Raw genomic sequence first — 10056 nt, 5'->3', positions numbered from 1 at the left:
TATCATTATCATCTGGGGACGTCATTTCTAAAAAATCAAGATTAAAAATAAAAAGATTTTTCCCCAATTTTTTGTAATGACGTCCCCTGATGATAATGATAAACTATAGCTTACATTGATTGGCTCCTTTGTCTCGCGGTGGACGTACCTCCGGTTCTTCTTCCTCCGGACATTCACCCCCTCCGTCATATGTTCCGGCCCCGGTTACACCTCCTCCGTCATTTGTTACTTACAGTAGTACGTATTTTTATTAAAAGAATAAAAAAACCTTTTGAAATTTGGAAGCCTTTTTTTCTCCCCACCACTCTCTCATCCCCACCTACCCGTGTTCAACAATATGTAACTTTAATTTTATGTAATATTATCGTTGTAATCTTCACCCGATTAAATAAAGCGAATTGTTGTTGTTTTTCATTTTATTCTGTCCAGACATATTTTCGGAGGTTCATTTCCGAATTCTCCAAGGGGGGTGCGTTCGGAGATGAACTTCCGAAACACCACATTTTCTGAAAAGTAATTTATTTCGGAGATGCATCTCCGAAATCAATATTTTATATTAAAAAAAACACGTTTTCGGAGATACATTTCCGAAAACACCTTTTTTAAGAAAATAAGTACAGTTTCGGAAATGAACTTCCGAAACAAGGGGTATTGTGGTAAATTCACCAGGGGTGGGCAAGAAGGTTAGGAGGTGGGTGAAGAAATTTTCTAATATTTTATATTTAATTTAAATATTAGATAATTTGGAAAATATTTTATTTGTTTATTTTTTATGTCATAAAATTATTTAATTAACCATTAAAAGAAGATTCGATTACATAATTGTGAGTTTGATGTGCTACATTTCAATTATTTATTTTTATTACTATTAAATTACTACATATAAAAAAACACGAACTTAACAAATAAAATTTGAGTCCATATAGATAAGGAGGTGTTTCCCTTAGCTTTACCCCAAGTTCGATGAAGTCATCCCTACTTGTTTTGAACATAGTTGTTACACGTATTTTGTGGTTGGATGTTGTTGTCTTGAAATCAAGATCTTAAATGATTTCAAACAACAAATGTGAAAACAAACTGGCACAAAAAGACAAATTTTCACTTTTTAGATATTTAATTTTAGCTGTTAGGTAGGAGTAGCTCTCATCAAAATTTGAAGTCCAAATTGAACTGGTCAACTCACTAGAGGGAAAGAGCATGACTCTTAAACTCATGAAAAGTTGAAATGGTAGTGACACAACATCTAATTTGCCTACCTTCTTAACCATTGTCAATAAAAGCCATCTTGTGATATCACAATCTTTACACACCAGCATTGATATGATGAAGAAATATATCACATATGTTTACATTTGTAAGTTAAGGTTTCGAAATTCTTTAATTAACTTTGAATTTCCTAAATGTGCACGACATTGACCATATGATAACAAAATTAATTTTGATTAAAAATAGGTGAAATTTATCTTGTAAGTCTATTTATGTAAAATTGAAAATTGTTATAAATCAATTATGTGTCTCCGAGACAATTTAAAATTTTTATTCATGCACAAATTTTATGGAGAAACATCATCCTTCTCCCTCACTAAAATTTTAATTTTATAAAAAGAATATTGGTATTGTAATTCTGATTTTGTGGTAGTTTAATTGTGTCATAAGTGACGTGTAACACGAATAAACTGTCTGACATTGATTGCTTTGAAATTATATGCTCTATATAAATTCTTGTCTTATGGTGTACTCAATTCAGCTCATTAATTCCAAGTTCCTTTCTATCAAATTACATCTAGCGTCCCTCTTAATTTAGTTAGTCTATTTTATGTTTATTAACTTGTGAGTTAAACAATCCCAACAAATTGGTATCAAGAGTATTGCTTCGATTCAAGCTTCCATCTCTGGAAATTGAAGCAGAATCTCTAATCAATTCCCATCAAATCAATCAATGTTCAAAGGGGAACACTATGATAGATGGTGTGCGCAAATGAAGGTCATGTTCAGGTTTTGATATGTTCTTGAAATTGTAAATGACGGTTTGCCTTCATTGAAAGTTCATGCATTTGAGACGCAGAAAGTGGTTCATAGTGAATTGAGCAAGAAAGATGGTAAAAGTTTGATCTTGATCCATTAATGTGTGGATCCAAACATCTTTGAGAAGATCATGGAAGAAGAAACAACAAAAGGTGTGTGCAGTACACTTAAGAAGTTGTATGATGGTGATGAGAAATTGAAGAAGGTGAAGTTGGAATCTATGAGAAAATAATATGAGAACATGCAGATGGATTATGGTGAGGAAGTTGCAGATTTCTTCTCAAGTTTGGTTTTTCTAACCAATCAAATGAAGTCATGTGGTAAGATGATCACTGAATTACAAAAGGTTGATAAAGTCTTGAGAACCTTAACTTCCAAATTTGACCACATTGGTGTGGCAGTTGAAGAATCAAACTACCTGTATAAGATGGAACTTAAAGAGATGCAAGAATCTTTGGAGGATAATGAGTTAAGCTTAAATTAGAGAAATTTTGAGAAGGTCACAAAGCAAGCTTTACAAGCCAAGTTCTTCAAAAATATGAGAGAAGATACCTCAAACACCATCGAAGTGAATAAAAGTGGGAGAAGAAGAAATGGAATGATGAATGTGGTGGCAAGAATTCAAATATTCTAGAAGAGACAAGCAAGAATGGTGTCTCTCGCAACAAGAATTCAAAAGGAGGGTGGATATGAAGTGCAATGATATTGTTGCCAGAAGTTTGTCCATTATGCTAAGTATTGCTACTTATTCAATAAAGAAGCCAATGTTAGTGACAAAGAAGAAGTACAATTATCACATGAAGGAAATAGTGATTCTTATGAGGTCATAATAATTGACAACATATATTTGGCACAATATAAATCCAATGTATGATATCTTGACACAGGCTGCAATAATCACATGACAAACAACATAGACTGGTTTATCAGCTTGATAAATGAGTGAAAATGGCTGGTAGAGTTCAATTCAGACCAATTTGTACTTCTTACTATTAAGAGTGAATTTTTTTCATTGGGTTAATGTGCCCTCCAGACGTAGGTGATTTTACACCGAACTAGGTTACCAACTCTTTTGTTATTTATATATTTTGTTTATTTTGTCTGTTACATAATTATCTTGTTATACGCATTGTTTACAATGGTGTGTTTAACATCTTGTCATCCGAAGAACACAATTTCAATTGGTTCATACAAAGAGAAAAAATATGTTGCATAAAAAAAAGATGAATAACTTGGTTTATATCATGTACAATTTGAAGTAGGAAAAAAAAACAAAATTTTTGTTATTTCATTTGAAGATATTCATTCAGATGATGAATGGATAATTGAACATTCTAATGAAGAAATTGTGCAAATTGAAGTTAATGTTGAGCAAGATGGTGTTATCGTTAACAATTGTGTGGTAATTGATATTGTTGTTACTAATGTAGTGCAAAGTGGCGGTGGTGGAAATGTTGAATTAGGTGGATGTGGAACATTAAGCAATCAAATTTTGCTTGATGATGAAAATGTGTTTTATTTGGGGCAGAGTTTGACGATGATAGTCAAGATACCGATGAATATGATGATCATGATATTGGTCATGGTGATTTCGCTAGAGCTTTGGAAGTTTGAAGCCATTAACATATCTCTTTTATGATTTTTTTTCTTGATTTATATAGTAGCGAATTAAGAAGGAATTAGTACTTTAAGTATTTAACTACATACTTTGTTATTTTGTTTATTAATTGGTGTTGTATATATATATATGTGTGTGTGTGTGTGTGTGTGTGTGTGTGTGTGTGTGTGTGTGTGTGTCACTTGCAAGTTTTTGAAAGTCAAATTTAATTTTCCTTAGGCTCGTACGAGTGTGCGGTTCAAGTCTATGAGTAGAGTCTAAGGACCCTTTATGAGTTTGAGTAGACTCATGAGTCTGACAGTCTTGTTCTTACCTAGTGAAAATAAAGTTTTAATAAGTATAGATGTGGAGTTTGATGAGAGCAAATAATGGAAATGGCCGAAATTTCAAAATAATCCATTATAGAATGATGAAAACTAAGCAATATATGAAGATAATGACCTAATTGAAGAAGCCATGAAGGTGAATTTGAGCCAATTGATCTCAATTAAGCTGTTGAAGATAAAAATTGGCAAGAATCTTTGAAGAATGAACTAAGGTAATTAAGAATAATCACAACTTGGAGCTAGCCAATCACTCAAGCAAGGGAGCCAAAATTTAAAATGGATTTATAAGCTAAAGCTCGAACCAAATGGCGAGATAGCCAATTACAAGCCAAAGCTAGTTTTAAAGGGGTTCCTTAAAAGAACATGAATTGCACCAGTTTCCAAACTTGAAATTATAAAAATTATGGTGGCCATTGCAACGTATAAAAGGTGGAAGATGCATCAAATATATGTGAAGTAATATTTTCTCAATGGACCACTAGAGTCTGTAAAAGGATGTCTATGTCAAACAACTTTCTGATTTTGAAATCAAAGGGTAAGAAGAAAATATGCACATGCGGAGAAAAGAATTATATGGATTGAAAAAAGCAACTAGGATATGTAACAAAAGAATTGAAATCTTTCTTATCAAGTTAGGATTCAACAACTGCGCATTGAAATATGAAGTGTATGTAAAAGGTTAAAGTGAAGAGGGACAAATCATTTTATGTTTATCTGTAAATGATCTTTTAATAACATGATCAAATGAAGCTGAAGTGACAAATTTCAAGACCAACATGAAGAATGAATTTGAGATGTCAAGTCTAGGAACATTGGCTTATTTCATAGGTATGGAATTCGTAAACACAAAATTTAGTGCTTTCTTACACCAGATGAAATATGCACAAGAGATTCAGGAAAAGCAATTGCAACCCTGCATTTACTCCCATGGAAATAAGCACAAATTTGAAGGACACAGATGCTTAACTAGTAGATGAAACCCTATATAAGAATACCATTGGATCACTAAGGTACCTATCCAACTATAGACCTGATACGTGCAATAGTGTCGACTGGGTAAGTATTCATGGAGAAACCAAAATCAGACCATCTACTAGCAACTATAAAATTACTTAGATGTATTAAAGGCACTACATATCATGGTATACTCATGCCATATTAGAAGAAGATCAAAGGGGAAGCTAATGTTTATCTTTATTCTAACTCAATTTGGGAAGGAGATCAAGATGACATGAAAAGTACAATAGGTTTCTTGTTTAGGATTGGCGCAATTCCAATTTCATGGAGCTCAAAGAAGAAAGGAATTGTGGTTTTATCATCTTTTGAGACAGTATGTTGCAGCCTCTTATGCATGTTGCAAGGCTTTATGGATTAAAATATTGTTGGAAGATTCAAAAGTTAATGAAGTTGTGAAGATCAAGTTATTAGTTAACAATAAATCAACAATCTATCAAGCTAATCATCCAATGGGTCATAGAATAAGCAAACATATAGAAAGAAAATATCATTTTCTAAGAGATCAAGTGGGCTAGGAACGATTGAAAATCAATTATTGCAAGACTGAATTACTACTTGCAAATATTCAAACCAAACCATTGAAGAAAGTAAGGTCTGAAGGTCTCAAAGGATTGATGGGAATAAGAAGGCTAACTGATAAAAAATAGGAAAAGTATTGGGATTGTATTTTAGATTTAACGGTAGCTTAATTATGTTGCAAGTAAATGACTTGCAACAAACAAACTATCACAAACTAACTATTTTGAAATTCCAGTAATTAGTTCAGTTAATTTACTCCAAGTTCATTTCTATCAAATTACATCATGCATCCTTCTTAATTTGACCATTCTTTTTTGTATTAATAAGCTTTTCTAATTAAGAATCCCAACAAAAACATATCTGTGATATTACATAGGTCCATTTTTGTGTAAAAATTAATCTTAAATGATTTAGAAATTTTTTACTCCACTAGTGGATTATTGCTATTTGTATTTGCTAAAAGTACAATATGTGACAACCCCTAGTGGTAAGGGTTGTTAGATATTTTTAGGATTGTTGTGGTGTTAGAACAAGCTCGCGCGGAAGGTGAGAAACTCTGTATACATGTATTTTACGGACGAATTGAATGTCCTCCTCAACCTCATAATTAGGGTATTTATAAGAATCTTGTGGACCTGCTCTTGGGATCCAATGAGTAATACTCACTCTTAAGATTGTGGGATGTGGACAGTAAACTCTTTTATTCTTCAGGAGAACACGGTTCCTCCTTTTTTGACTTTCTCTCTCAAATTGCTATGGATAGGGACACATCACATCCACATTTTTATAGAAGACGAGTGATGAAAGAAATGGGTGTCACAATTAAATGATAGGGACTCGATTCGATAAATGGACTACTAAGAGTAATATAATATGTCGCCTCTTCTTAGTGAACTTCCTACTCCTACTCCGTCTCATGTGAACCTTTAACAAAAAAAATACTAATACACCACTGTTTATGTGTGAATTAACAATTAATTGAATATTATTGTAAGAAAACAACAAATAAGTTGGAAAAAATTATATTGTATGTATATTTAGGTTCAACTTATCGACTATTTGAGCATGTAATTAGTTACATGGTCTATTTAGTTATTTTTCAATAACATGTAGTCCAACTTGAAGAAAAATTAGATCTTCAATCAAATATATTTATTAAAAAAAAGGAAAAATTAGTTCTCACAACAAGTGTTGGATTTATGCACGTGTGTTTTTTACTACCCATTCTTAATTTCTTTTAGTGCTTTCTCATCTCATTTTTATAATTTAGACACATTTATATATTTGTAGTGGCATCATCTCTCATATATGAAAGTGTTAGATAAAGTTTTTACTCTGAAGTCGCCCCACAACAAAGTAGTCTAAGGAAAGTGTAAAGCACGGTAGATGCAAAAGTCAAATAAAATTTAAAAAAGGTTAAATTTGTTTTGATCATTTATAAAAAATAGGTTTTCTAAATCATCAATTTTTATAGTTAGTTCTTTATAAAACAAAATAGTTAATTTTTAATGTATACAAAATAGATTTCTAACATTTTTTAATATCTTGCAATTAAATTTCATTCTAGTTTTGCGTGGCTAATAGAAATTTACGCAATAGTATGTGTGAGCACTTTTTAAATTGAATTTAAATTTGAATAGTTATATTCTACGCACTCAAATGTATATAATCTTGAATTTATAAGATATAAGAATCATATACCTATGTGTAGTGTCTCTTGTGTGGTGTCTCTTTTATGATAGTTAAGTATTATTGGGAAAATTATATATATATATATATATATATATATATATATATATATATATATATATATATATATATATATATATATATATATATATATATATAAATGTTAAATGTATTTTAAGGTGTATGTTGCTAAAACACATTCATAAAAATATGTGGGTGTATTTTAACAAATCCTGTGGGGTTTGCTAAAATACACCTACTTATTTTTATGAAGATGTGTTTTAGCAAGTTTTAACTAAAAATTTGTTAAATGCACCATGAGGTGGTGCATCTTGCTAAAATAGACCTACATATAATTAGAGTTTGGGTCCGTTTGGTGCGCAGAATAAAATAGAGATATGATATGATAAAGAGATGCATAGAGACAGGATATGATAGTGACAGGATAGACATTTATCCTGTCATGTGTTTGGTGCACATAGGATAAGAAACTAGATAACATTATTTTATCCTATCATGTGTTTGAACGCACTTGATAGTAACAAGATAATATTTATTTTCATATAATTATATAAAAAACAATGCTAAAATTAAAATTCAATTAAAATTTTCATAGCACTAAAATAAATAAATAATTATAAATAAAAACATCATTAAAATTTAAATTGTATCAAATTTAAATTGTCATATGCAAAAGTAGCAGCAAAACAATGAGAAAGTAACAAGATAAAGTCAAACAAGACCATTATAAAGTATTGAAATCACTACATCAATGACTTAACAAATGCGAGACGGTCATCAACATCAACACAACCCCAAAATATGTGTAAGCGATGTGGCACAGATAATATTTTGTCAGCGGCAACAAAACGTTCTTGTTCTGGTAGCTCCATTTTCTTCAACTCATTCATGATGTTTCTTGAATCATCAAACACATCTTTACCGACTCCAAGACGATTGGCAACTTCAGCCAATCTTTCCGAGGTTTTTTCAATCACCGCCCCGAAATTCTTTCCTAACTCAGATACACTTTGAGCAATTAGACTTGCCTCTTTGTTTCTTTTGTTGAAATGTATATCTTTGTTGTTAAGCTTCCTTTTAGATTTATTATTAGACGGCGACAGAGTCATTTCTACATCATCCTCCTCGTCGTTAAATAGCTCTTCTATTTCTTTATCTATCTCCTCAACATTATCAGCAGGGGGAGCAGCACCTTTACCAGTAGCACGATCTTTTCCAAAAGCATGGACAAGTTTGTCAAAAATTGGGATTGGAGCATATCTATAATCTTTTGCATTTGGATGACTCTACACAAGAATAACAAACATATTTGTTCAAGTAATCATGGAGAATAATTATAAGTAAAAAAATCAATAAAGAATAATATATGTGCTTCCATATCTATGCCTAATTGTTCTTCCATTGGGTCAGTAGGCATTTCTCTTCGAATAAAGTTGTGTAACAAACAACAAGCATTTAAATTTTTATTGGGTAGAAAGAGCGACTCTTAAGTATTTCCCAACGCATTTTTAGCAATTCAAAAGTCCGTTCTATCACATTTGTTGCCATAGAGTGTCTCATGTTAAAGAGTTCTTCTTTATTCGAAGGTGTGTATCCACGCCTCCATTCACTCCGATGATAACAACACCCTCTATATGGAACGAGAAATCCTTCACAATTTGTATATCCAGCATCCACAAGATAATAATAACCTATAATAATCAAATATATTTGTCAAATAAAAATATTTTACTTGTCTTACTGTAAGAAAATTTACTCTGCATGATTACTCTAACCTGTTGGAACAATTAAACCATTCCTCCTAGAAATGGCACCCCGCAATACCCTAGTATCTGATGTCGATCCTTCCCATCCAGGAAACACATAAATAAATTGCATATCCCTAGAACATGCACCCAAAACATTGGTAGATATATCCTCTTTTCTATTACGATATTGAGGCTTGTCAAGCGCTGGTACATTGACTTGGATATGTGTTCCATCTAGTGCCCCAAGACACTTCTGTAATTACAAATTGAATGTTTAATCGAAAATAACATAACACAAATAAAAATTTCATATGAAATTAAGACAAAAAGTACCTTAAACAATTTCCATCTTTCATCCACACAATCTTCAGGGACAGGTTCTGGAGCTTTAAGAAGTATCTCATTCAATCTTAAAACTCCATTCAAGACTAAATTAAAATACCTACTAACAGTTTCCCCGGATCATTTAAATAGGAATTTACTTACACGATTTTTTGAATGATGTGCCAATATGTGTAAGAACATAGCCACTTGTTCTTCACAACATACTAGTCCATCTTCTTTCAATTGACCTTCATTACGGAGGAGACAACATAATAATCGAAATGATCTAATGTCCATACGAAGTTGATTAACACATAACACATTATCTCTCTTGATCAAAGATTATAAAAATTCCCCCCTTAATCCTTCTCTATCCATCGGTTGTTGTCTAATGAAATTATTTTCATAAAACCATAGTGAAGAATGACTAACTATCATTAAAATTGTAAAACAAAGTTCAACCATCTCTAAAAAAGATTGTTATAAAATTAAATATAACATCATATCTTGATCCTCTGAATCCATATTAACCTATAACATGAACAAGTAGTATGAGGGCACTAATATAACCATATAATAACATATAATAGAGTTAAAATAGGGGAAACACAGAAAAAACAATGAGAAGCAGAAGATACGGTGAATAATAGAAAAAGAAAATAATGGGTATCAAGATAAAAACAAACTTTTTAACACAATGGGTATCAAAATAGTAGAAACATAAAAAAAACATCAAAGAGAACACAAAAGAAGAAGAAATTAGTAAAAA

General features: G+C 31.5%; 1 long non-coding RNA gene across 1 annotated transcript; it reads right to left on the bottom strand.

Moving 5' to 3' along the window:
- Positions 1-7992: 7992 nt before the first annotated feature.
- LOC131647100 (uncharacterized) lies at positions 7993-9845 on the bottom strand. Its single transcript, XR_009297740.1, has 3 exons — positions 9297-9845; positions 8991-9216; positions 7993-8906 (listed from the first exon to the last, which is right to left on the bottom strand). It is a non-coding gene; the product is annotated as an uncharacterized LOC131647100 (long non-coding RNA).
- Positions 9846-10056: the final 211 nt, after the last annotated feature.

The sequence above is a fragment of the Vicia villosa genome, linkage group LG2 (assembly GCF_029867415.1).
Source record: "Vicia villosa cultivar HV-30 ecotype Madison, WI linkage group LG2, Vvil1.0, whole genome shotgun sequence".
Lineage (NCBI taxonomy): Eukaryota > Viridiplantae > Streptophyta > Magnoliopsida > Fabales > Fabaceae > Vicia > Vicia villosa.
This window is presented reverse-complemented; position numbering and strand designations above follow the sequence as displayed.